Genomic DNA, 25,379 nt, shown 5'->3' with positions numbered 1-25,379 from the left:
CCAGGGGAGACATACTGATAAATTTTGAGAACTAGAAATATGAAATTATAAAAGTTAAAGAAGAAAGAGAGGGAGAGGGGAAAAAAAGGGGGGGGGGAGATGACTAAAAGTTGCAGTGGTGAAGAAAGATGTCATAAAAGTGATAGAATTATCACGTGGCCCAGCAATCCCTCTCCTGGGTATCCACCCCCAAAATCTGAAAACATCCATAAAGATATATGTGCTCCAATGTTCACTGCAGCTTTATTTAGGGTGGCCAAGACATGGAAACAACCAAAGTGTCCTTCAACTGATGACTGGATAAAGACGACATGGTATACATACACAATGGAATACTATTCTGCCATAAGAAAAGATGAAATAGTGCCATTTGCAACAACATGGATGGATCTGGAGATTATTATGCTAAGCGAAATAAGTCAGGCAGAAAAAGTCAAGAGCCATATGATTTCACTGACATGTGGGATATAAAACTGAAAACAACAAAGGGACAAGACAAACAAATGAAGAACAAAACTCATAGACACAGGCAATAGTTTAGTGGTTACCAGAGGGTAAGGGGGAGAGAGGCATGGTAGATGAGAGTAAAAGGGATCAAATATACGGTGATAGAAGGAGAGCTGACTCTGGGTGGTGAACACACAATGTGATATATAGATGATGTATTACAGAATTGTATACCTGAAACCTATGTAACTTCACTAACAATTGTCACCCTAATAAATTTTAATTTAAAAAAAGCGATGGTACTTAATCAATGAATTTGAGAGGAGAACTGAAAGGCAGGAGAGGAAGTGGAGGGTAGGGGAGAGGAAGAAGAGTTAGCAAATATATAGAGGTAAAAATGACCAATACATGTTGGCAGAGAATGATGTTGACTTAATTTTTTTAACAATCATTTTGGTTCAGGTTGAAACAGGCTTATGTTTGCTGATTTTCTTACTAACTATAAGCATTAGAGAATCTGAGGTTTATGTCAAAATTGCCTTGAGAGAAGAGATTTTCAGAAATGTCATAAAAATGTGGTTTGAATTTATTAATAGTTTAATCTCATTTATAATATGCATATAAAACAATGATAGTTTATTTCCATTTTTTTATCAATATCTTATTTGCTATCTAATTTAATTCCAGTGAGTGAAATGGAAATTTAAGGGCAAATTCTCTGATACAATCAGGGATTGTACAATAGGAAAAATAGTTTTAGAAAATATTTTAATTTGCTTGTGGATGCTACACGGGCAGAGGTGTCTAATGGTTGTTTTTTTCAGAATCACATTTACTAAGAATCTCAGAAATGATGCATTCAAGTATAAAATATATGTTTTCATGTGCTCTCAAAACCACTTAATAAGCAAAAGTGGCATTTAGAGAATTCTGATACATTAACCAATAGAACCTGTAAAAACAAAGAACATTTTGTGCTGTGACAGCCTCATCATCTTCCTGCTGATGATGTGTGCACTGTCTTACTTACTTTAAACATGTAGCAAATACACTTAAGACATTTGATACTCTCTTCACCAAGGGCTCAACGATAAGATGTTTCTAAACAAAAATTAGATTACAAATCAAAACACTTCCATTTACCACTAGCATTGTGGGTTGTATAATAATATTTTAAGAAATAAAGAATATTTATTGACTAGCCATTAATTATATATAATAATTAATCTATCATTTTCATAAGAAGGCTCCAGAATATCACTAGTTGTCAATGAACTTGACGAAAAACCTATTCACTCTAAGTCTGAAGGAAGAAATAAAGCCTGAGGAATTTCTCAAGTTGTGATCTGTCTGGGTAATGACTTCTTTTTATTCACAGAGCAATCAGCACAGTTTTTTACACAAAGTAGACACTTAGTAAAGTTAATAAGCTAAGTGTGTGCCAGCATCACTTATTTTGGGGACCTGACTAAATGTTCAGTGATAAGTGAAACAAATTGTTTTTCCCCATGCAGTAAAATACAATGTCAGCAAAACAGTACAAAGCAGTGGTTAAACAAACTGGAGTGAGGAGTTAGGATGTCTGGGTTTAATTTCAGGCTCTGTCATTTATTTATTGACTATACAACCTTGGACAAGTTATCTACACTCTCCAAATCTCAGTTTTCCCATCTATAATATGGGATAATAAATTATAAGTAATTTATACATACTACAATATAATATCATTGATCTCCAGAATTTAACAGTGATGAAAATAATTATTTAAAAATATGAAATAACATTTCATTCATTCAATTTTCTCTTTCTTTCATGTAATACAAATGTTTTGGATGCTAATTTGTGAGGCAACATAATAATGTTCGCAGTTCAGAGCAGAGAATCTGAAGTCACACAGCTCTTGTTCAAATCCTGGTTCCACATTCACTAGCTTGTGACCCTGCGCAAGTTATTCAATGTTTCTAAACCTTGGTTTCCTCATCTGCAAAATGGGTATGATATTATCTGTCTCATTGGGTTTTTAGTGGGTTGAGTTACAAAATAAATGAGCTATATGAGTTAGTGGATTATGTGAGTTAATATATGAGTTACACATTATAAAACTCATAAAATGGTAACTGGGAAATGACAAGAGCGATATGCGTTTGTTAAAATAAGTATGCTACAGGCATCATATTAGAGTCTAATGATGAACAAAACACAGAAAATATAAAAAATGAATAAAGAAAAAGCCAGGTCCTTTAGCAGGAAAGGGGGAAGAGATAAACCACTTGCCACCACCCCCCAAAAAATGCATACACAAGTAGTTTCATAGTTCTATCTGCTGAAATTAAACTGCATTCATGGAATCAATTTTTTAAAGAATAATTTAAATATTTTTGGGTACCCATTTTTAAAGATAAACTAACAACAACCTTTTTTTAAAAAAAAAAATGTAGCCCACAAAATGTCATGCGACATTTATGTGCTTTTATCTCTGTTGCATAGTCAATTTTTAAATTTCACAGTTTCATGGTTCTCTACAAAGTGATAACTCAGGGAAATGATCAAAGAAAGAATGTTCAATTACTCCTCATTACGAAATGAAACTTTTTAAAGTCAAAGCCTAAAAAAAATGAGTAATGAATTATTTTTTCATAAATATATGACATCCATTACTTATTATGCCATATTTCTACTTTCATATTTCTCCTTCTTCTTGTAAGATAGACATATCAAGATTTTTCTTTCTTCATGAGAAAATTAGCACCACTAGATTCTCTTGCGAATAAATCTTCGTGTTGCTTTACACTATAAACACAAATTAACAACAACGGTAATATGGAGAAGGACAGATTAACTAGTATTTTTGCTACCTTTGCTCCTCTGTTTCATTAGCACCGTGAGCAGCATTATGTCTCCTAATTAGATCAGGATGATGATTTCATAGCCCAGTCCGTGTCAGTCAACTTTATTGTGTCATTAGACTAATCCAATCTTCCTATTAAACAATAACAATAATAATAAAGGCCCATTTTCTATACTAATTAAAACTTTCAATACAGCACTATGCTTAGAGCAAAACTAGCACTTTTTCTTTAAAAAGTACTTTCAGCATGAATTGACATGAAGCAATGATTTGAGATGTAAGAAGCACAAGCTTTAGTTCTCATTCCAAAAGTAACAATAAGACATTAAGAGTCCACGCACTCTTATAAAATTTCCCAACTAGCCAAACTATTTATTCATAGTATAAATCATAATTTCCTGAGCCACACAATCAGAGACACTGATTCTTTACATAAAACTTGGGTTCTCTGCAAATATTATTTTCACGTCATTTATATGAGTAATGTTATATATAAATTTTATTTTAATTTTATCGTTTTGAAGACTTCGAAAAATATTTCTAAACTACTAGGAGTTTTCTTGACCAAATACACAAAATCTGTTTAAATGCACTCGTGTTTCAGTGAAAATACAGCTACCACTCCTGGAGTTGTTCAAGGCTCTGTTCTAAAAGTTTTGTGGACATTATCTTTTATAGTTCTCAGAGAAATTCCATAAAGACTGTTATTCCTATTTAACATATGAGGGAACTAAGCTCCTAAGAGTCATTTACCCAAAGTAATAGCAGGAAATGGTAAGTAGGGGAGTTAAACCCAAGATCATCTAGCTTTAATATCCATGCTGGTCACCATTAAGTTATACTGCATGCCTCAACTGATTGAGGGGCTGCAAGAGATGCCAAAGGTATAAAAAAGAAATAAAGCTGGTTCTCTCTCCTCCAAGAGCTTAAAATTAAATTTGAGAGGCATATAGATACACAAGAAACAATTAGTAATGATAATTATAACAAATACTAAATTGTATAGTAGCCAATTATACATGCAGAAGAAGTTTAAAGAAGAGAGAACATTGGAAACCAAAGGGAAATTTTTTATCATAGCACACTGTTTTGGGATCGCTTATTTAATTTTCTTTCCATACTATGAAGACAGGGAACATGTCTCATTACTCATTATGTACCCCAGACCCTATTATTAGTATTTAATAAAGACATACTGACTCCATTAATTTATTAAATATTTATGTACAGATATTCTTTTGGTCTAAGCCTAGAAAAAATAGGTAGAGAGGAAAAGATACAGAACATTCTTCCCCAGAGGCATCATCCAGAAAATTTTAGAGTGACACACACACACACACGATGGAAGTGGCTTACCCCAAATAAGTGGAGAATAATAAATAAGAAGCGTAACTATTATATGAGGCTCATTTTATGAAGGGTTGTGAAAATAAAACAGAATTGTTTACATTTGACCTGATAGGTCATGGGAACTATTCTAGTTTCTATACTAGGTGAGTCTCTTATAGTAGGTTGTTAGGAAGATTACTTTGGTAGTGGTAAGGAAAATTAATTGGGTAGAAAAGAAAGTGAAGACCTCCACTGACCAGGAAATTGTTGCCATGCCACATATGTGATAACAACAAGCTTTCCACTAGATTGTAGCTGTTATCATTATAATGACAGGATTAGATGACTTGAAAACAAGGAGGAAGAAGTCAAAGAGAAGCATACTTCTTGCCTGGGAGGTTGAAATAACGATTATGGTGTCAAAAAAACAGAATGGTTAGCAAACAGAGATGCTTATTAAAATAGAATCAGTATAACTAAAAACATTAATAAATCCACATAACTAAATCAGTCTATTACTTGAGTATTAGCCCTAACTTCTGACCCAGGACTATAAATAACAGGTGCCATGTAATCTTCCTCAGGATTCAAACGATGAGTTTATTGTTTGAAATCTTTAATTTGTATGCGGAACATCCAAATGTAGATGCATTTAAAACATGAGATGCAGGTAAAGAAACAAAGGTTGTAAAATGATGACTTGTGAGCCATTAATTTCCAGGAGAATGGTTAAATCCATTTTAGTTCATGAACTTTCAGAAAGTGTCCACCAGGAGAAGAGCAAATGGCCAAGCCCTTTTCATGTACTCGTAGGTCAAAAAACGGCAGTTATAAGTGGCTATCACCATCTCCTTCGGTGAATTGGGTTTACCATGCTAATTTTTAAATGCATACATTGAGATAATAATGAGCACCTATAGAGGAAGCAAAGCAGAGAAGCTAAAAAATGATAAAACTTTAGAATACAAATGTCAGAATAAAGGATTTTTGTTATTCTAGGAAGACTAAAGTATGATAAAAAGATAGCACTGTAAAAATAAAGAAAAATATGAGACACATCTTTATCTTTCCCTTATTAATAATGAATTAGTTCTCGGAATGCTGAGTTCTGGTACTGTATAACCTCTAAAATTTTTGACATGTACATGTTTGAATAAGGAGAAAACAAAAACTGAAATTTATCAACACCAAAAAATTCTACAGAAACCTACTGTCATGAGTACTTTATTGAGTTTTGATCACGGTTCTAAATAGGAGGTGTTGTTTTTTTTTGCCCCATGAATAAATTATTCTATCAAGGGAACTTGGGTATATGTGCAAAAAACTAAAATTATATTTAGTACATACTAAATTCTATGGACTATAGAGAGGAGATTAATAATCTTGGATTTTAGACAAACACACTCTTTTCTACATTTCTACTTGAATTCCTGACTTCTGAATATCCCTGGATATTTCTGATATCTCAAAGTGATTCTGGTTTGGTGCTCAATAAGGCACAAAAATGCCAATCCAAAAAAGGCGTGTTCTTTATATTTCTCACACCTAGAGAATATAAGCTTTATTTGTGTTATAAAGCCACATTGTTTGACTAATGGAGCTCAATTTAGTCATTCTCTTTATGCCTGAAATTTATTAAGACTGGGTCTCAGAATGGAAACCAACGAACTATTGCTATGCTTACCAGTTCTGAGGTGATTCACACACAGAGGCTCCTTACAAAAGTCCTTTGCTACATCCATTCATTATACTTAGCAACATCAAACGGGGAAAAATAATTAAAAAGCCCCTATTGAGCACCTAGAGACCTTGAACACAGACGGTGGGGAACACAAAGACAGAATATTTGGTTACAAGAGTCACACTTCATCTCTTTAATTAATTTTTTTTTTTACGGTACATTTTTGGCATTTCCATTATTTTTCTCCTACTCCCTTGGTTCTAACAGAAGTATACACATACATGTATATATTTCATTAAGAGGAAATAAAAGGGTTGTCTTTAGTTAAGATGTTTCCATTCACAGAGACTACACATTTAAAAAATAAATTGCCTGAATAAATTCAATTATCTAGAGAAGCAAAGAAAATCACATGCAAATGACATTATATGCAGAGGCCATTCCGACAGCTTCATGTTTATTTTTATTGTTTCAGTCAGTGGAACAGAGAAGCTGTCAAAAACATAACATCTCTTCCTTTTTAAAGGCCCAATGTCTCTGGTACTGAAAATTGCATGAGCAATAATATCAAGAGATGGAATCTGTCTATTACTGAAAATAAAAGGTTTAGGCTCCCTCCAACTTAATGCCCTCACACGAGTGGGCCCCCATACACCTTGGTGCATTTTGCCTATAAAAAGCAAAGGACAACATTTAATTTGCAAGTAGTCCAGTGTCAATCCAGTCACTGAAGATTGGCTTAAAACATAGTATCCAAAAAAAAGTAATAAATCCACGTTAAATTAGCCTGCAAGTTTACTGTTAGTCCTTTTTTCTGATACCAGCATTGTGAAGTGTAGGTGCTATACATGACTTTATCAGAAGAGACTATTTGAAAAGGGCCTTTTCTTTTCACATTCCAATAAGCAGTAATTACATATAATATTTTTGCCTTGTTCTTTGAATATGACAGAAATACATGGAGAAGATTTAAGCTGACTTTGAAATAGGTTCCTGCTGCAACTCTGGCTTTTTGCACAGGATTTATGTGCTACCTGAGTTCTCTTGAAGCGTGAATGTACCAAGTAAATGTGGCATATGTTTGTGTTTTCTTGCCAATTCCAAATTCATTCATTCAAATCACTCATTGTAGGCCAAATTCTTATCCAATTCCACAGAGCCACCGATTTCCCTGGAAGTGAATAGCAGCTTTGTGCATGGAAACAGGGAAGTCAATAGCAGGTTTGTGCATGGAAGACCTATGCAACTAGCGGAAAGGATAAGAATTTGACCACAGAGTTTCTTGAGTGTGGTAGAATCTAGTTTAAAATGACCTACATGATGAAGCTTTCAACACTTTCACTTGAGTGTCAAATCCGAAACTTAACAATCTGAATAACTGTGGATTTTTATATGACCATCTTATATACCACTCTGATTGCAATATGCATGAAGATAATTCTTTCAATTAATGTACTTGTATTATGATATTTATAATTAACCTCAGATTTCATTCAGAACCTGAGGGCATATTCTAAGCAAAGTAGCAAAATAACCATTTATTAAACTGCTTGCGCCAATCACTATATTGGGGTTCCTTGTAGACTATTACTTTGATCCCTCCTAACAGGCTTATGAAGTAGGTATCATTATTACTGCTTTTACACATAGAGAAACTGAGTTTTAAGCTGTATACTCCAAGTTAAATGACAAGTGATTTGAACCCATAGCTCTCTGATTCCTTCAATTGTGGTTTTAATCATTATGCTAGACAACTTCTCCTCAGACTGAAAAAAACCTAATCGTCCTAATTTTACTAACTTTAATCTAAATTTCTAGTCAAAGTTTGTTTTATCTCCATATATGTCATCTCAATCCCATACAGTGTTTCTAAAATACCAGTCTGGTTTCATAATGTACTTTAAAAATACTCAATTTTCTATACTATTCTTCATTGGCTACACCTTATATTTCAAATTCCTTGACTTGTATTTCCAAATGAAAATTAAGCATTTTTTGTCAAACTCTTAATAAATTTTAAACATTCTCCCTTCCTCCCCGCCCCCCACACATACCAGTGAGTCATGAACAGAAAATTTGTAAACCATATGTGTAATTTTTGAAAAACATCATACTGGGTCCTAAGAGGGAGTACAAATAATCTTTTAATAGTCAAATCCAACATCTTTCATAACTTCTTCAAAATGTTTGCAACTACTGAATGTTTTTTTTTTTCCTAGATGTCTGATGGTCTACCCTCTGCTGATCATTTTTATCCCCGGCATTGCCTGTTTTGACCTTAAATCCTCTAAAATGTACTCAATAGCCTTAAAAATTGCCTACTTCTCTTTCTAAACTCTTTCTCTCAGGGATATGATCTTGACATGGTGTACTGGAGATCTTTCAGTGGCTTCCACTCACCTTCCAGGAAACACTTAGACCTCCGGATGATATACAAACTTAGTTATCCACTCCACATAGTGACACAACCATAATTAACTCCTTGCATTCCACAGGCCATGCATTCATTTTCTCACCCCCCTGCCTCTTTTAAGACAACTTCAAGGTTTAAAATATGGCTTAGGTTTACTTCCTTAGGGAACTGTAAATTCTCAATGAGTATTTGTGCAATAAATGACTCTTCTTAAATTTACAATTTCAAATCTTGCATCTATGCAGGTGATTCTCATATTTCCATCTCATGACAGAAAAATTTCAATCACATACAAGGTCTGACAATTAAATTCGTGAACTTGTTGCAACTATGACTCTAACCTTTTTTGATATCAGAGGGATTATTCATTATGAATTTGTACCAACTGGACAAACAGTTAACCAAGTTTATTATTTGGAAGTGCTGAAGAGGCTGCGTGAAAAAGTTAGATGACATGAACTTTTCTCCAACAATTCATGGCTCTTGCATCTTGACAATGCACCAGCTCACACGGCACTGTCTGTGAGGGAGTTTTCAGCCAGTAAACAAATAACTGTATTGGAACACCCTCCCTACTCACCTGATCTGGCCCCCAATGACTTCTTTCTTTACCCAAAGATAAAGGAAATATTGAAAGGAAGACATTTTGATGACATTCAGTACATCTAAGGTAATACGACAAAAGCTCTGATGGTCATTCCAGAAAAAGAGTTCCAAAACTGCTTTGAAGGGTGGACTAGGTGCTGGCATTGGTGCATAGCTTCCCAAGGGGAGTGCTTCAAAGGTGATCACAGTGATATTCAGCAATGAGGTATGTAGCACTTTTTCTAGGATGAGTCCACGAACTTAATTGTCATACCTCGTATTTCCAATAGTCTGTTTTCCACCTAAATATCTCAGTGTTTCAAACCTAACATATATAAATGTGAACTCGGAATTCTGTCGCCAAAACCAGCAGTTGCTCTTGGCGCACTTTTGTTTTCTTCCTTATTGTGGCACTAACATCATCCTTGTCACACAGGAGTAAAGCAAAATCCCTACTTTGGATCTTAAGTCTCTTAACCTCTATGAACTTTAATTTTCCTATCTCAAAATGAGAGATATAAACTAAAAGTGGTCTAAAATATAATGCCAGGTTTAAATTCTATAGGTCTGTGAGTGGTAAATATATGAAAACACAACAGGTCTTACCTTTAGTCTTCAGTCATTCTAAAACTTGTATCATTCTATCTTTATTTAAATAGTCCACATTTTAAAATATCTGTATTTACGGTAAAACAAATTAGGAATTTTATTACTGGCCACCATTGAAATTGATTAAATGGTCTAAGTCAGTCCCTATGGAAAGGAATAAGGTTTCCCCTAGGAACTGTGCCACCACCAAACAGACAGTGATATCTCTTACTGCGAAAAGCAGGTGTGTAAATCAAGCTCTAGCTGGGCATAAATAACAAAGGAGACAGTTAAAAAAAATTCTGCCTACAAACATAGAGCTAATATTAAAATTACTACTTTTATTGCTAATGATATGTATGCATATATATGTATTCATATATGTATTTGTATAGATATATGTATGTGTGTATATATATATATATACACATACATATATATAATATATTATGTATATATGTATACATATATATACATAATATATTATATATATATATATATATATATATGCTAAATACAACTACCAACCAGGCAGTTTTAACTTCAATTGAAAAGAAAATAACATTTTGAAGAAAATGTGAAGAAATGTCAAAAATCTATGTATATAATTCTAATTTCCTTCCTCCCTCCCTCCCTCCCTCCCTCCCTCCCTTCCTCCCTTCCTTTTCCCTTGCTTTTTTTCAACAAATGTGTTAAAACTTCAACCTCTTTTAATATTAGCTGGCCTAATCCAGATTTCATATTTTGCTTTTTCTAGTTGCAGTGAACTGTTCTATTTCACGACTACTCAGTATTTCTAGGAACAATAAGACAATCAAGATTTATTTTTGTTGATCTCTCCAAAATGCTTAATTATTCATCTGCTTTTGCCACATTCTGACTGGCCTGGTTGCAAAAGTAATATTAAGACTGGGAAGAAAATATATTACAAGTATTTCAAGCAAATGGAAATTATTTTCTCCATATTGAGCAAGAAAAGTAAATATAGATCCTCCTGGTTATATCTCAGACTCTTAACAAAACCTACTCACTTCTGTTTGTGGCAATCTCTGTATAATCCAATCCTGCGTTCCATGTAGCAGTTATTTGTTCTGATATATAACAGACAAAATAATGTTTGGTCTTTTTTCACATAATTTACTTTATGTGTTTCTCTCAAGCACAAGTAAGCCAATTACCAAACAAAACAGTTAAAGGTTTTTCTTCAACAGACACCCACCTCCCCTCATAACACTCTACCCTGAACTAAACCCTAGTTCAATTTTGCTTCCATGGATCAAATCTGGAAAGAAACCAGAATTTGACCTTTTTCTCTTTTTTTTCTTAATACATATTTAGAGTCTAAACTAAACAATAAATTAGTATTTAGTTGATGAGATAGGGTTTTCATAAAGCCATTTGCACATCCATAAACTTCCATGGCTCCCCAACAATTGCAGATAGCATTCAAGGCCCCTCATTATCTGGCCTTCATTTGTCTTTTCAACTTTTTCCATAACAACATGGTCTTTTGAGTCATTCTTACTGGCTGTGTGACTTTTGTGACTTTATTTTATTCTCTCCACTTTGGTATCCATATAGTGAAATGGGAATAATAATACTTTCTTTGCAGAAATTGAACAGATTATATAACAAAATAAATATAAACGCTTAAAATAATACCTAGCCCATATTTACCTCTTGATAAATATTTCCTTTTTACCAGACTCCTTGAAAGCACACTCTAATCAAATCAACTAAGTTGCCTAGTGTTTCACACACATGCCTTGGGATTCTCTGGAAAGACACAAACAGCAGGACTGGTTGTACACTACATAATATTCACAACCATAGTGAGAAGATCTGCTCCTGCCCCTCAATTACTCTTCTCCCCAATTTACTTTTTCAAATCCTACCTATTCTTCAAGACTCAGCTTAATTATCTTAGTTTTAAGGAAGCCTTTCTTTGCTTCGACTCTCTCAACGAAATCCCTCCAAGTACCACCCTACTGCCCTTCTGAAACTGATCCAACTCCCTTCTGATTTAATGTGATATGCTCATGTATATTAGATGTGTTCCATGTTCCCCTGGAAGAGTCATCCTCAAGCACCTGTCCATAGCAAGATAAGGAGCTGCCCCAGAATGAAAATCAATTATATCACTAAGCACCATGTTGTGTAGCTGACGTTCTTTTCATAACAAGACTTTCTCAATGAAAGCAGTAGCACAGGCCACATTTTGAGAAACACTGCTTGAGAACCATTTGCTCAGCAATATCCTTTTCTTCTTCAGTCAGAAGATGCTCCTCCCCCATAAACTTCCATAACATACCATAAACTTCTCCATCTGTACACTCACCACAGTATTATCAAAGCCATAATTATGATTTATTTGTGCATCCATTTTCCCCACCAGGTTGTGAGCTCCTCGAGGATGAAAATGTGCCTCTTTCATATTTGCATCCACTATATTTTATACATAAGATATATTTGATAAATCTTAGTTTAATTGAAATGACTACTTTCTCCTGTTACACTGAAGGATGAGGCTATTAAGATACATGTAAAACATGACCACCTCCTTTGGGACAATTTTCACCTATCATACTGGTACCCATAATGCACCTAAGGTGCCTACAATATTAGAAAGAGAGTACTGACATAAGAGAGAAATATAGAAAGGTGATTAGAATAAGACAAGGTTCAAAAAGAGAAGGAATTGAAAATAGAAGGAAGAAAGGAGTATGTAAGAGTCTACACCATAAGTAAAAGGAGAGTTGAAAAATTTCTCAGAGATTAAACACAGTATTAGAAGCCATCTGTAATTCAACTGGAATATTAAGGAGATGGGGGAATGGGGACAAAGTGTAAGTACAGTGAGGATTATACCTGATTTCCAAACTATTCCCTATACCAAACGTTCTAATGTTTTTTTTTTCTTTTCTTTTCCATTATAAACCTTGAGGTCTTTCAAGGCCTACCACATTTCCTCCACAAATGCAAACTCTAGCTCTATCCATTCTTCCTCCAGACAAGAAAGTATGTAGCAATGCAAGTTGTAAAGAGCAATGAAAAAAAAATCTACATATACATATTTAAAACTTCAGATATAGCTTTTACAATTAAAAAATGCAATATTTCTTATTGTAGCACTTAGGCTACACCAGAAAACTAATGTAGGTCCACTTGCAAAGTTGAACACCACAGCTGAGCAGATTCATAGCTAAGCTATACAGTCTAAGGTTCTTATCATAAGCCCACAGTAACTATCCAACCTACTTTTTCCCTTTAGCTATGCAGACCAGGTGTTTGGAGTTGGTGTTAAATTTTATTCTAAATTGGATTTGTGCCATTCCCAGTGGTTTTGCTGTGTTCATATTTCTTAGCTATGGTTTCTGGTTGTACTGCTCTTTCAATTTTTTCACTATTGCTACTTATGTAAGATTTACTAAGATGCAGGGTTTTTTTTTGTTTTGTTTTGTTTTGGTTTTTGTTTTATTTCAGTAGACGTGCATAAATGAGGCACTTCACTCACTAAGGAAATCTCTTCATAATTACAGGGATCATATAAAAATCCCCTTATCCACCATGGAAATCTGATAGCTATTTGAATGTAACAAAAATACTTAACTATTCAAAATTAGATGAAGGGACTACTGGGTCTTATTTTAAATTATAAAATAAATGTGAAGGCATGAATTTTCCTCAAAAATAATAAACAATATGTTTGAGAGAAATATTTAAAGAAACTAAATGACTATGTATAGCTCATAGATTAAATTAAAATCATCTTGATTACAAATAATCAAAAGTTTTCATGTTGATATTAGCTTTTAATTGTTTCATTATGTCTGAATAAAATATCCAACAGGTAAAGAAGAAATACAAGGATACGGAAAGACAAATAGTCCTAAATTAACATTTTTGTTTTATTTTCTTATTAAATCTGTTTTACTTGTCTTATTGTTAATTGTGTTACACAGAGTTACTGAAATCTCTTTTGGTATAACTACTACATTTTATGCAATATGCAAATTAATTAACATGAGTGTAAACCGAAAAATAACTTGAACTTTGTTTTGGACTACACAGTAGATCAATATTGGGATCAGCTGGTCAATATCACAATTCCAGCTACTAAAGGATTATGATTCAAGTGCCTTGAAATAAGAATGACATTTCTGTTTCAGACACAGAATGATTAAACATGGAATGTAAAAAGGTGGGTATTAGGATTGGAGATGAGAAAGAAGGAAAGTGGTAGGAGCACTATATAAAAGGCATCTTTGAAAACATATTCAAAATCATTTTAGGTGTTTTACCCACCATCAGGGCCACCTCATAACTTTCCTGGGACTAGGAATTTTTGCCTTCATAAACCCCTTCCATGCATAAAAATAACAAACTAACTAACTAACTACATGAAAGAAAGAAAGAATTAAAAAAAATTCTGACTCCACTGGTATAAAAACAAACATATTATATATTAAAACATTTTATTCAACCTAAAAGTTCACTTTGTTCCTTCTGATTATAAAAAAATCAACACATTCTCAATGGCCCCTGAAAGTGTTGTGGGCTCCTGGCACTATGTCGGCGGTGCCTCATGGCTCTGTCTATGACAATATATTTTCTCCTTTTCTTTTCTGTCTTCTGATTATTTGACAGTATAAAATCTTCGCGAAGCTTGATTTTACAGAAGCATGATATTACATTTATTCTCACTGAATCTTTTGTATGTGTTATATTTACTTACTTCCATACCTTCAACTTGCCTACTAATTATTTTATGAGATTTCCTAATAAATAGTAAAAAATACAAGCACAAACACACATATAACCAGACTGCTTCTCTTTTTCCAGAAGTTATATTATTTGTCCTTAAAATACCTGAAAATATAGTCTCTCTTACGGTTTGGTATGAGACAAAACATTAAAAAACAATTCAAAACTGTGTGTTGGTTCTGGATACAGACTAATAGTAGAACTATAAAAACTGGTTCATTAACTTACATTTCAAGGTTTTTTGTCCCATGATTTTCTTGGACTATGAAGTCACAGATGCTTACTACCCACTTTTATGAACATATTACTGTTTAGACTATTCAGTAACTAGTTACAATACAGTGTAGGAGTTCTATCACTAAACTATTAATATATTCCTGATTTTAGAAGAACTGGGTAGATGGTTGACTTCAAAAGATTTCTGAAGGCTGTATAGAGCTTCAAGAAAAGGAGGCACAAATCCAGCCAGCCATGTTAGCCGTCTGCGGCCTGGAAATCAAAGGGGTGATAAATACTCCTGATAGATTTTCTTCATATTCAGTGACCAATTAATGCTAAACTAGTGGACTAAATGTTTTCCCCAAATGCACAGACAATCAAAATGACCTTTGCTCTCAAACTCTCTAAATCTGTAAAATATTAGCGAAGTTTAGTTTAATATCTTACTTTCCTCACATGAGACTGCTTTAACAAATGAAAAGGAATCATTTTTAAAAGTTACTTTATTTTTAGGTAATAGGCAAAATGCTTTGTTTTATTATTATAACTCAAGCTTGATATTTGTTTTTCATTAAATCAGTATCTCTGAGCATTTGATTCCAATGCCGAGAATTAACTGCAATGTCACTGTTGACAACAAAAATAAGCCACTTGTTTACATGTTCAGAAACCGTTATTATAAAGTACCAGTTTGTACTTCTGCCAGCCAAGGAAATCATTCTCATGCATGCCTCAATGGTAAATTCTTTGTGCATACTGTAATTTCCATACAATATTTGTTCTTTAATCAAGCAATCTATTATTTCTGGTTTAGGTTGTATCGCTTTGTTTTCTTTGCTACAAGGATATACAGGAACCTACTGGTAAAGGATGACTACCATTGTGGGAGAGCTGTATAAAGCATATTTGGATGAATTTTGTTTAAAAGATTCATGAAGCGAATTTGAAAAGCTACATGTGGGTGCCTGGTCAATGTGCTACCAATATTTAACTTATTACTAAATAAAAAACTTTGCAATAATTTGACTACATAAAGACTTTCACCAGGTGGACTTTACTATGAAACTAAAGGCTTTTTGGTAATAATAGTATGATTATAACTGTGAAATTCTTTTGAGTGAATTTTCTGAATATAAAAATGTTGACTAGTAGATGCTTTAAAGATGGTGAGCCCCAAAACTACTTTCTGCTGTATAATAAACCACGGAATGAGAAATAAGCATAAGAAAATGTATAAAGCCAAACCATATTAGAAAGAAGAGGAAAAAAAAGGAGGATAATTTTTCCCTGGCCTAGAAACCTAAAGACAACTCATTTCCAGCAAGATTCAACATGGTATTTCCTCATCTAACTTCTTAAGTGAACAACCGTGAAAACAGCATTTTAATATTTATTTATATTTAATAAGTTTTCAACATAGCATAAATCAATCTCAATGCCAGATTTCGTCCTTGGGTGGTCACTGCTGGTTGCAGACTCCTGGCAGTACTGGGACAATCAAGTTCAGGGCAACATTACACTAGAGCACACTATAACCTAGTTGCTCTTAGAAATCCTTATGACATTGGAGAGGGACCCACTAAAACTACGTCTTTGCAAATTGCCCTAAAATGAAAGTGAATGGGAAGGTAAAGACATGATAGGCTTTATCAGTAAAGGCCTATCATATAGAAAAGAAATCTGAAATATTACAAGTAGCAACTTAGAAGAGAATTTAACCAAAAGCTAGAGTTATAGAAAGGAAGGTAGGGTGAAGACGTGATCCCAAGATATCTAGGTCCTAAGATGAGCGCTAAAAGGCAAAGGTGAGTCCAGGGACTCTGCCGAGTATCAATATACTCCCCAGGGAGACTACTTAAATCTGAACCTAAGGGAAATGATTAGTCCTATAAATGATCAGAAAATGCTGAAAAGGCAGCTTGTACATACAGCAAACTCCATGAAGTCCTGTGTCAATACTGGTTTCTAACGCAAACCACTGCGTGCCCAAAACAAAGAGGGAAAATGCAATGGGAATTAATAAGTGCATACTCATTTATAGCTTGAAAAACCTTAGTCTTTATGCTCTTTGAATGGACATTTTATAGGTACAGTGAAGAGCTTAACAGTGAGCCATAAATCTGCTTTCTACCTTATGGTCCCAGCTCAAGGCTATGTCCACAGGATTGTGGATTTTCTTGGCATATTTCAGGTTGAAAATGTGTAGCTTACCTGTAACAAATAATTAAGAGGGGGCTTTACTCTGTCCCTGGAAATGAGAATCTTAAAACAAAGCAGGAAGTTCCTGTTCAATAATCATGAATTAGAAGCTTTTGACTTAAAAAGTATCACACAGAGACACTATCAAGAAAAACTGTAAATTAATTATTCTAAAAATAATCAAAGAGTATAGAGGAAATCATTTGTTCTGTATGGTTAAGAAACTTAGTTGTCTCTTGAAAGGTTTTCAGTAGGATAACTAAGGACTTCAGAGCATGCGTTTAAGTTCTATTATTCTGGAAAATTTTTTCACTATTTTTCCTTGAAAGTTCCAGTATCTCTTCTTATTATTAAAAAAGGAAGAAATAGAGAAAAGAGAGAAATGAGAAGGGAGGGGAGGGAGAAAGATAGGGGAGGAGGGAGAAAATGCAAGCTTGACTTGTCCCCAAATCTAAAAGGAACTAGAGAATTTTACCATTAAGTTTGAAAAAGTTGTTAGGTTGAGATTGTACCGGTACCACTCTATTAATTATTTACAAAGACTTGGTTGAATTTTCTCAAACACCTTTCTGAGCATTTTCATACCAGATTTTTCTGTGAGCCAGTGAGGATATAGACCAGGTTTTGGCAAAGCTGTTTTGTAATAGGTCAGATAGTAAATATTTTCAGCTTTATGTGCCACAGGGCCTCTGCTGCATTTACTCGACTCTGCCATTGTCACACAAAAGCAGCCATAGAGGTAGTAAATTAATGGGTGTGGCTCTCTTTAATAACACTTTTTTTTTAATTTGTTTACAGATACAGGCTGTGGGCCAGATTTCACCAGCAAACCAGTGAGTAGTAGTTTGTTGACTCATAATACAAATTATGATAATACATATTTCTTTTTATCAAACTCTCCTTGCATTCCCCAAAATAACTCTTTTTAGGTCTAGTAAAAAAGTCTAGGAAAAAAACTTTCTCTAATATTTTAATTAGAATTTCTGTATCTATAGTTAAGGTGAGATTGGATTTATTTTCTTTTGGGGGGTGGTTTGATATTGTAGTTATGCTAATTTAAAAAGTTTTTGTTTTGTTTTGTTTTGTTTTGTTTTCTCTAGCAAACAGGTTTTATATAGCTTGGGAGTTTTCAATTCTTTAGAAGTTGAAAATACTTGGGCTGGTTACAGGTTTCATTTATGGATAGTCTGCTTAGGTTTCCTACTTTCTGTGTAGTCCTATGAAATTATACATTTCAACAAGATTCTCAGTGTATCAATAAATAATCTTATACAGCCAGCCACATTCTCCATATGTGTTCAATGGTATATTATTTTCCAGTGTTTGATTCAAGAGGCTATATACTAAAGAAGGGTTCTATGATTGATTAATTACCTGTGCATCATAAAGCTAATTACTTCTCTGAACAAAGGGACTGACTTAGAACCTTTAACATATCATGTGAACGGTAAAAATAAAAAAGCGGGCTACATTATGAAATGCTTTCCTAATTGATTACACTCTAGAACCTTTGTCTTAGACATTGTATGTTATATGTATTCTTTAGAACACAATTTGGAAAATGCTAGAATATATTATAATAATTTATAGTATCTCCATAACTATAATAATGTTATTTTATTTGTTCTACATTTATGTATTTGTATTTGCTCTTATTCATTTATTAATCTAGGGAAAGTTCTGCCTAATTTCCTCCCAGTTCATTTATTTATTTTCTTATATTCTTCAGGTTCCGTTTTATGCTTTCATTGGGGATCTTTTATAATAAAGGTTTTCTGCCTCCAAAGGTAAATGCTTTGTTCTTTCCTCCCCATTCATTTTATTTAATAATGAAGGTACTTAAATTTATAAATTTTCCAATATTATAACTTTTGTCATTTCACACAAGTTTTAATATGTAATAGTCATTTTATGATTTTTTTAATCAGCTTGTAGTTTTGATTTTTATTTTAACACAAGAATTATTTAGTAGTGTACATCCCTAAAATTGTTCAAATTATTTATACGTAGATAGACATTAAACCAACTTCATTAACTATATTCATTAATTCCTTTATGTATTTATTTGTTTTCAGTCCAATTCATCTGTGGAAGAGAAAAGGATACTTCCCTATCTCTCTCAGTATATTTCTGTTTCTGTCAATAGCTCCTATTTCTAATATTTCCCCTTCTATAAGTTAATATTAATATATTAATGTTTTCCTTTACATAATTCACTTAATGTATAAATATTCATGTCATTTTATCTCTATATAACCAACATAAAAGGACTCTATCCCTGACATTTGATTCAACTTGGTCTGATAATAATAATTCTACCTCTGACTTCTCTGTCTAATGGATGTCTACTATATTTTTACCATTCCTTTTATTTTTAACATATCTATGTTATTTTGTTATGTGTCTGACTTTTTGAGGAATACAAAACTGGATATAAACAAATTTAGAATATTCTTTCAAAAGTAAAGTTTGCCCATTTGTATTTGGTATGATAAATGCCAGCTGTTTTTATTTCTTTCTTTACAGGCTTTCTCTTTTTATTTTTTCCTTCTTTTTCTTAATTATCTTTTTTGTATATGTGACTGTTGCATAAGAAATTAATTTCCATCTGTCTTCTGTGACTTCCTATATCAAATTCACAATTTGTCTGAAAGAAATCCTTCAAAGTTTTAATATATCAGTATATAAAGTACTCATTAAATGTACTTATTAAATAAATAAAATGGAATGGTGAGGGATAAAGAAAAGCTTAATATTTTTAATAACACCATGTAAACTTTCCTCTAAGTCCTTAACTTAAACTAAAAGAATTATTTCTCAAGGCTAGAAATAGTTAAACATAAGAGACTGTGACTATTCAGTGATTTTCTATTTTAACTTAAAGACTTGCTAATGCATCTAATCTGATGAAAAATACTAGGGAAGAAGAAATTTTCTATGAGAGGAGAAAGAGAAAAAGACTGAGTCCAATAGTCACTTTAACATTAGCTCCCCTTCCAAATAATGTTAATATATAGCATACAAAAGCAACTTGGTGAAAATTTTGGCCATTTTCTCTTCTTTCCTTTGAAGAAAAACACTATGTTTATAACAATATTGAACATAGGCAAATTGCTTTGACATTAAAAATCCTGTGTTAGTCAAACAGTATTATACCAGGGCATCCAGGAGGACTTTAACTAATCAAACCACTACTAAATTAATAAGCTTTTTCTTTTTCATAGTTCTGACAACATGCTGACTTGGAGAAAGAGGGGAGAGGGAACAGTAGGCAGAAGAAAGCAACTTACCAAGAAAAAAAAAAGTACCCCTGTTCCACATCCCTCACAAGCTAAATGGTCTTTTTTGTGTTTCTAGGGTCTGCATGTTGAATCCAGAATACTGGAGAACTGAATCTCATCCTTATACTAGAATATAGCCAGGCTCTTGAGCCACTTTGCTCCAAAATTGAACCCAGGAAAGGGTGCTAAGAAGAAGAGTTTTAAGTGGTCAGGAGTAATAAGTAGACTATTGGACTAATTCCAGCATGGAAGCCCTACGAAAACTCTCCAAGGCAGGCTTGGTGAATACACTTCCTGATTAAAAAAGAAGTGAAGCCATAACTGTGTCTATAAGTCAGTATCTTAATTGATACAAGGTGTGATAAAAAAATACGGTGAATGTTTAAATAAAAAAAATTATTACAGTAAAAGACACATTACCATTAACCCCCCTCAAAATATTTCCCCCTCGCTTCGAACACACTTATCCCATCATTCTTACCACTTTCTGAAGCAGCTCTGGAAGTCCTCTTTCATGAGCATCTTTAGTTGTGCTGTTGTAGATGTTGATACCCTGAATCGATTCAAAGCATTTACATTTCAAGATCCTTTTAACTTTGGGGAAGAGCCAGAAGTCACATAGTGCTAGATCCAGTGAATAAGGTGGATGAGTACACACCGTCATGTTTTATTTGACAGGAAATGCTGTACCAAAAGCAATGTGTGACAGAGTGTTATCATGATGGAGGATGAAACCATTTGCCCATTTCATCTTAATGCGTTGTTCATGATCCATGATTTATGGCACACTTTAAAACACACTTTCTCTCAACCGTAGCTCACACCCGACTGACTGCACCGAACAAGTGGAAACTTGTCACACATTGTTACTAAGGTTTGATGCACTGCTTCCTGTATTGAAGATCCCTGCCTTTCAGTTGGATGGCACTTGGCAGCAGCATTCACTGTATTTTGTGACAGCAATGGAAGGACTCTGTGTAACACATCGCTTCTGGTACAGCAATTTCTGTCAAATAAAAACATTATGGTGTGTCCTCATCCATCTTAGTGACCAGATCTGGTACCGTGTGACTTCTGCCTCTTCCACAAAGTCAAAATGACCATGAAAGGTACACGTTTTGAATAGATTCAGGACATCAAAGCAGCCACAACAGTGCGACTAAAGACGCTCAAGAAAGAGGACTTCCAGGACTGCTTCAGAAAGCGACAAGGATGATGGCATAAGTGTGTTCGTAGCGAGGGCGAGTACACTAAGGGGGCTTAATGGCAATGTGTCTTTTACTACAATATTTTTTTTTAAACATTCACATATTGTTTGATTACACCTCGTGTGTGTGTGTGTGTGTGTGTGTGTGTGTGTGTGTGTGTGTATATATATATATATATATATATATATATGTATATATATATCAAGGGAAGGGATTAAACTGCTATTTCATGATTCGAAATTTACTTTCCCAGGAATGATAGTTTTCAAAGCTTGTCTTGTTAAGTTCTGCTTAAAGATTATATATATATGTACATATATATACATGTACATATATATACATATATGCATGTATATATATGTACATATATACATGTATGTGTGTGTGTGTGTATGGTCTCCCCAGTATTCAGATGTACTACAGTAATACTCTAAGACTGACTTATGTACTAAAGAAGTAACAATCTATTTTGGTGGCTCAGGCCCCCCAGAGAATATAAGGAAGCTATGGATACTCTCTCTAGAAAGATCTGTGAGTGAATATATCACATAGTTTCAGGGAGGACACAGATTCTGTATAGCTCATTCTACAACCTTTAAAGTGATTTAACACCCAGGTGAAAACTCTCGCTCTAGAGGTTAGTGAGGAAGCAGTTCAGGGGTTACGCTTTAGGGACAGAGCATCAGCTCTGCCAGGGGACACAGGGAAATAGACACTCATATTATGGAATTTTGAAGCTTTACTTTGCCTCTTCCTTTGATTCAAATTCCAGTGGCACATACTGAGCACTGAAATATATACAGTGGATTTTGATTGATTTATCAACATTTTAAGATAGAAAAAAAGTTAGTTTATTTCCTATATGTTTAAATAAAGCAGAACTTAGAAATCACAGGAAGGGAACAGTGGCTGTCTGGCACACAGATGAAACAAATTAGTTTACGACCCTCTTTCTCTCTCCCCTTTTAATAAAGAAATGAAAACAGAATCTGAGGAGTGAAGCAGGACCTGATAAACGCTGGAATAAGAGATAACTTGGGTACTTCTATTAAAGCATAATACCGTGGGCTAGTTCTCTTTAGCTATCCCCTCTACCTGACTAGTGGAAAAACCAGCGTCTGAATCTTATTTCTCCTATTTTGTTTTTTTAACCACCAATCGATTCTCACAGAAAGCAGGGATTAACTCTTGCACAAATTAGTAGGCTATTTGTGAATAACAAGGAGTTAAAATGACAGCAAATATATTCTTAATTCCAATGTATTACAGAAGATCACATGCCATTTTCAGAACATTGCATAAGTAAAATCTTATTATTTTCCCCCAATTCTATCTGTCCATTTTATGTAATTGTACCCTATCTGTTGTCACCTTAATATAAAATACATTTTCTATAATAATTTAAAAATGGCTACAGTTTAACCCCAAATGCTTTAAGGGTAAAAGGAAGAGAAGAGAGAGGGAGAGGGAGGGAGAGGGAGAGGGAGAGAGAGGGAGACTTAAATACCATCTCTCTTCTAGGCAGCAATTTCCCCAGATGAAGAGGTCACCAGTGTTTAACAATGTGCTGCCATGTTAATTTAGTATGACAAGATAAAGCAGTAATCTCAGTTCATGGAAGCTGTAAACCGCCTGCTATCCGGGGACATGCTCAAGTTGATTTGCACTGTATATCACTTTACACAATTGCCATGACAAAGATCCCTGAGTTCTCACATGTAAATCTCTCTTCCTGTAGCCCCCTTTTTTTCTCCTTCATTCCCTCCCAATTTCTTTCTCCCTGCTTCACATCCAGGTAAACCACATCCACTCATCACTAAGCTCTGAAAACTTAATGCTCTGCACATGATGAGAAACACACAATACACACCCCTCTCACATCCACTCTGTCAAGTCCCCCAATTTAAGAGAAGATGTTTGGGGACTTAGATAATCCATTGATCCCACTTGCGTCGGCTTTTATATTTCAATCTGTCATGTTAAGTTGCCAAGGGGAGAGATTAAGCTGATGTTTCGTGATTTGAGATTTACTTTCCCAGGGATGATAGTTTTCAAAGCTTGTCTTACTAACTTCTGCTTAAAGATTATCCCTAAGAAAGCTGATGCATCTTTACTGGTATAAATCTAGTAATGAAACTATGAAGTATTTTAGGTAAGGGTATTTTGGAGATATTCAGGGTTATAAACATAAGAATGTAAAACTGAATAGAATTTGGATTTTAAAAAATGTCATCTGTGTAGTTCTCTCTTCATGAAGCAAAACACCATATGTAAAAAAGGGGGGAAAACATGTTTCTATCTATGTAAAACAAAAATAATTATAGAATCACTGAAGCGGACATAAACGAACAGGGAAGAATTCATATGATAGGAAATTAAAAGATCCCATGAAGTCCACTAGGAAAGTGACAAATCAAAGTTTTATCCATTAAAACAAAGGCAGATTATATGCTTAATCATCAAGAATTAACAGCTAGAGATATACATAATTTGGTTAGGTGTGACAGTTTTAGATGCAGCATGTCAGATTTCTGACAGGTTGAGATGTTGTAGTGTATAAATCCATTTGTACTATGCCTCTTATCCCTGTCACCTCCTTTTTACATCATCTCAAGCTGCCCTTATGGGTAAACAGAAATGAGAGATCAAAGGACTAAAAAGCAGTAAACACAATACTAATAAACAAAGAACTGAATTTCCCACAGTATCTCTAAAATTCCTCAAATCAAACAGGAATTTTAAAATGTATTGAAAAGTAAAAACAAAACCAAAAAAGTGGATATGCTAATAAAAACATAGTAATAAACAGGAAACGCATTAGCTATATTCTAAAAGAAAATCATTATAAATCCTTTAAGATACTCATGCAAGAAAACTTAAGCAAGTTTTAAATATATTCCGTTGCAAAATATTTTTGCTGTTATCTTCTGGTTGATGTTGTTTTCCTCTGGTAAACTATTTGGAGAAGTGTAACATATGAACCCATGGAAGATACGTGATGTTGTATGAGTTATTTGGAGAGCAACTGGGCTGAGAGAATTAGAAGGGTGATGGAAAGGTAATTCACATTAACTGAATATTCACTATATGACAATTACTATACTAGGTAATTACTGCATGTCATTGTTTTGTCAACTATCTGTAGGTTAAATATTATAACCTCAACATGCAGAAAAGGAAAGTCGCACTCAGGGTGTCTTCTGTGAGCACAGGCGTTAGAGATATTCATTCATCCATTCTGAGATGCTTGCTGTGTGTCAGCCACTGTGCCAGACTCTAGGGAACGGTCCTAAACAAGACAGACATAGTACACCAAGGGGCATAGTGATTTCTCCTTAAATGAGTTTACATCTCATGTTCAACATGAACTACATCCCAACATATTGGCCGAGCTTACTGGTGAGACTACGGGACCACTAGAAGTGGGATGGAAATGTGGGTAATATCCCTCCAGGTTACTAAAATGGAAAACATGATGACTGGTAGCCCAAAAGAAAGCCAAGGTTTTGTTCTGGTAACTAGGAGTAATTAGTCAACAGAGTACAAAGTATTCAAGAACTATAGCATCTATTAAGTGCTTGCTATGTGCCAGGCATGCCTCAAAACCACTTCTGAAAATCCTACTATTTAATCCCCAAGACACCGCTATATGTTGGGAGGTTCTATTATTATCCACAATTTTCAGATGAGAAAACAAAGGCACAGAGAGATGCCACATAACTCAGTCAACGTCACACATCTCATAAAATGTGGAATTATGCTGGAACCCAAACAGTTTAAGAAGGCGTCTAGGTTCTGTGTCATTGTGTTTTGTTTT

At 34.1% G+C, this 25,379-nt stretch overlaps 1 protein-coding gene and 1 long non-coding RNA gene across 13 annotated transcripts in view; one reads left to right on the top strand and one right to left on the bottom strand.

Moving 5' to 3' along the window:
- Window positions 1-25,379, bottom strand: part of SOX5 (SRY-box transcription factor 5) — a 987,332-nt gene that overhangs the window by 323,821 nt on the left and 638,132 nt on the right. The gene's annotated exons all lie outside the window — the stretch shown is intronic.
- LOC109389251 (uncharacterized) lies at window positions 17,668-20,719 on the top strand. 2 transcript variants are annotated; one of them, XR_002125366.1, is made up of 4 exons: window positions 17,668-17,720; window positions 17,872-17,906; window positions 18,803-18,860; window positions 20,431-20,719. It is a non-coding gene; the product is annotated as an uncharacterized LOC109389251 (long non-coding RNA). The 2 variants fall into 2 exon arrangements; XR_002125365.1 differs by having other exon boundaries at window positions 17,683-17,906.

The sequence above is a fragment of the Hipposideros armiger genome, unplaced genomic scaffold (assembly GCF_001890085.2).
Source record: "Hipposideros armiger isolate ML-2016 unplaced genomic scaffold, ASM189008v1 scaffold_227, whole genome shotgun sequence".
NCBI lineage: Eukaryota > Metazoa > Chordata > Mammalia > Chiroptera > Hipposideridae > Hipposideros > Hipposideros armiger.
Note: the sequence above shows the minus strand (reverse complement) of the source record. Positions and strands in the feature narration are given on the sequence as shown.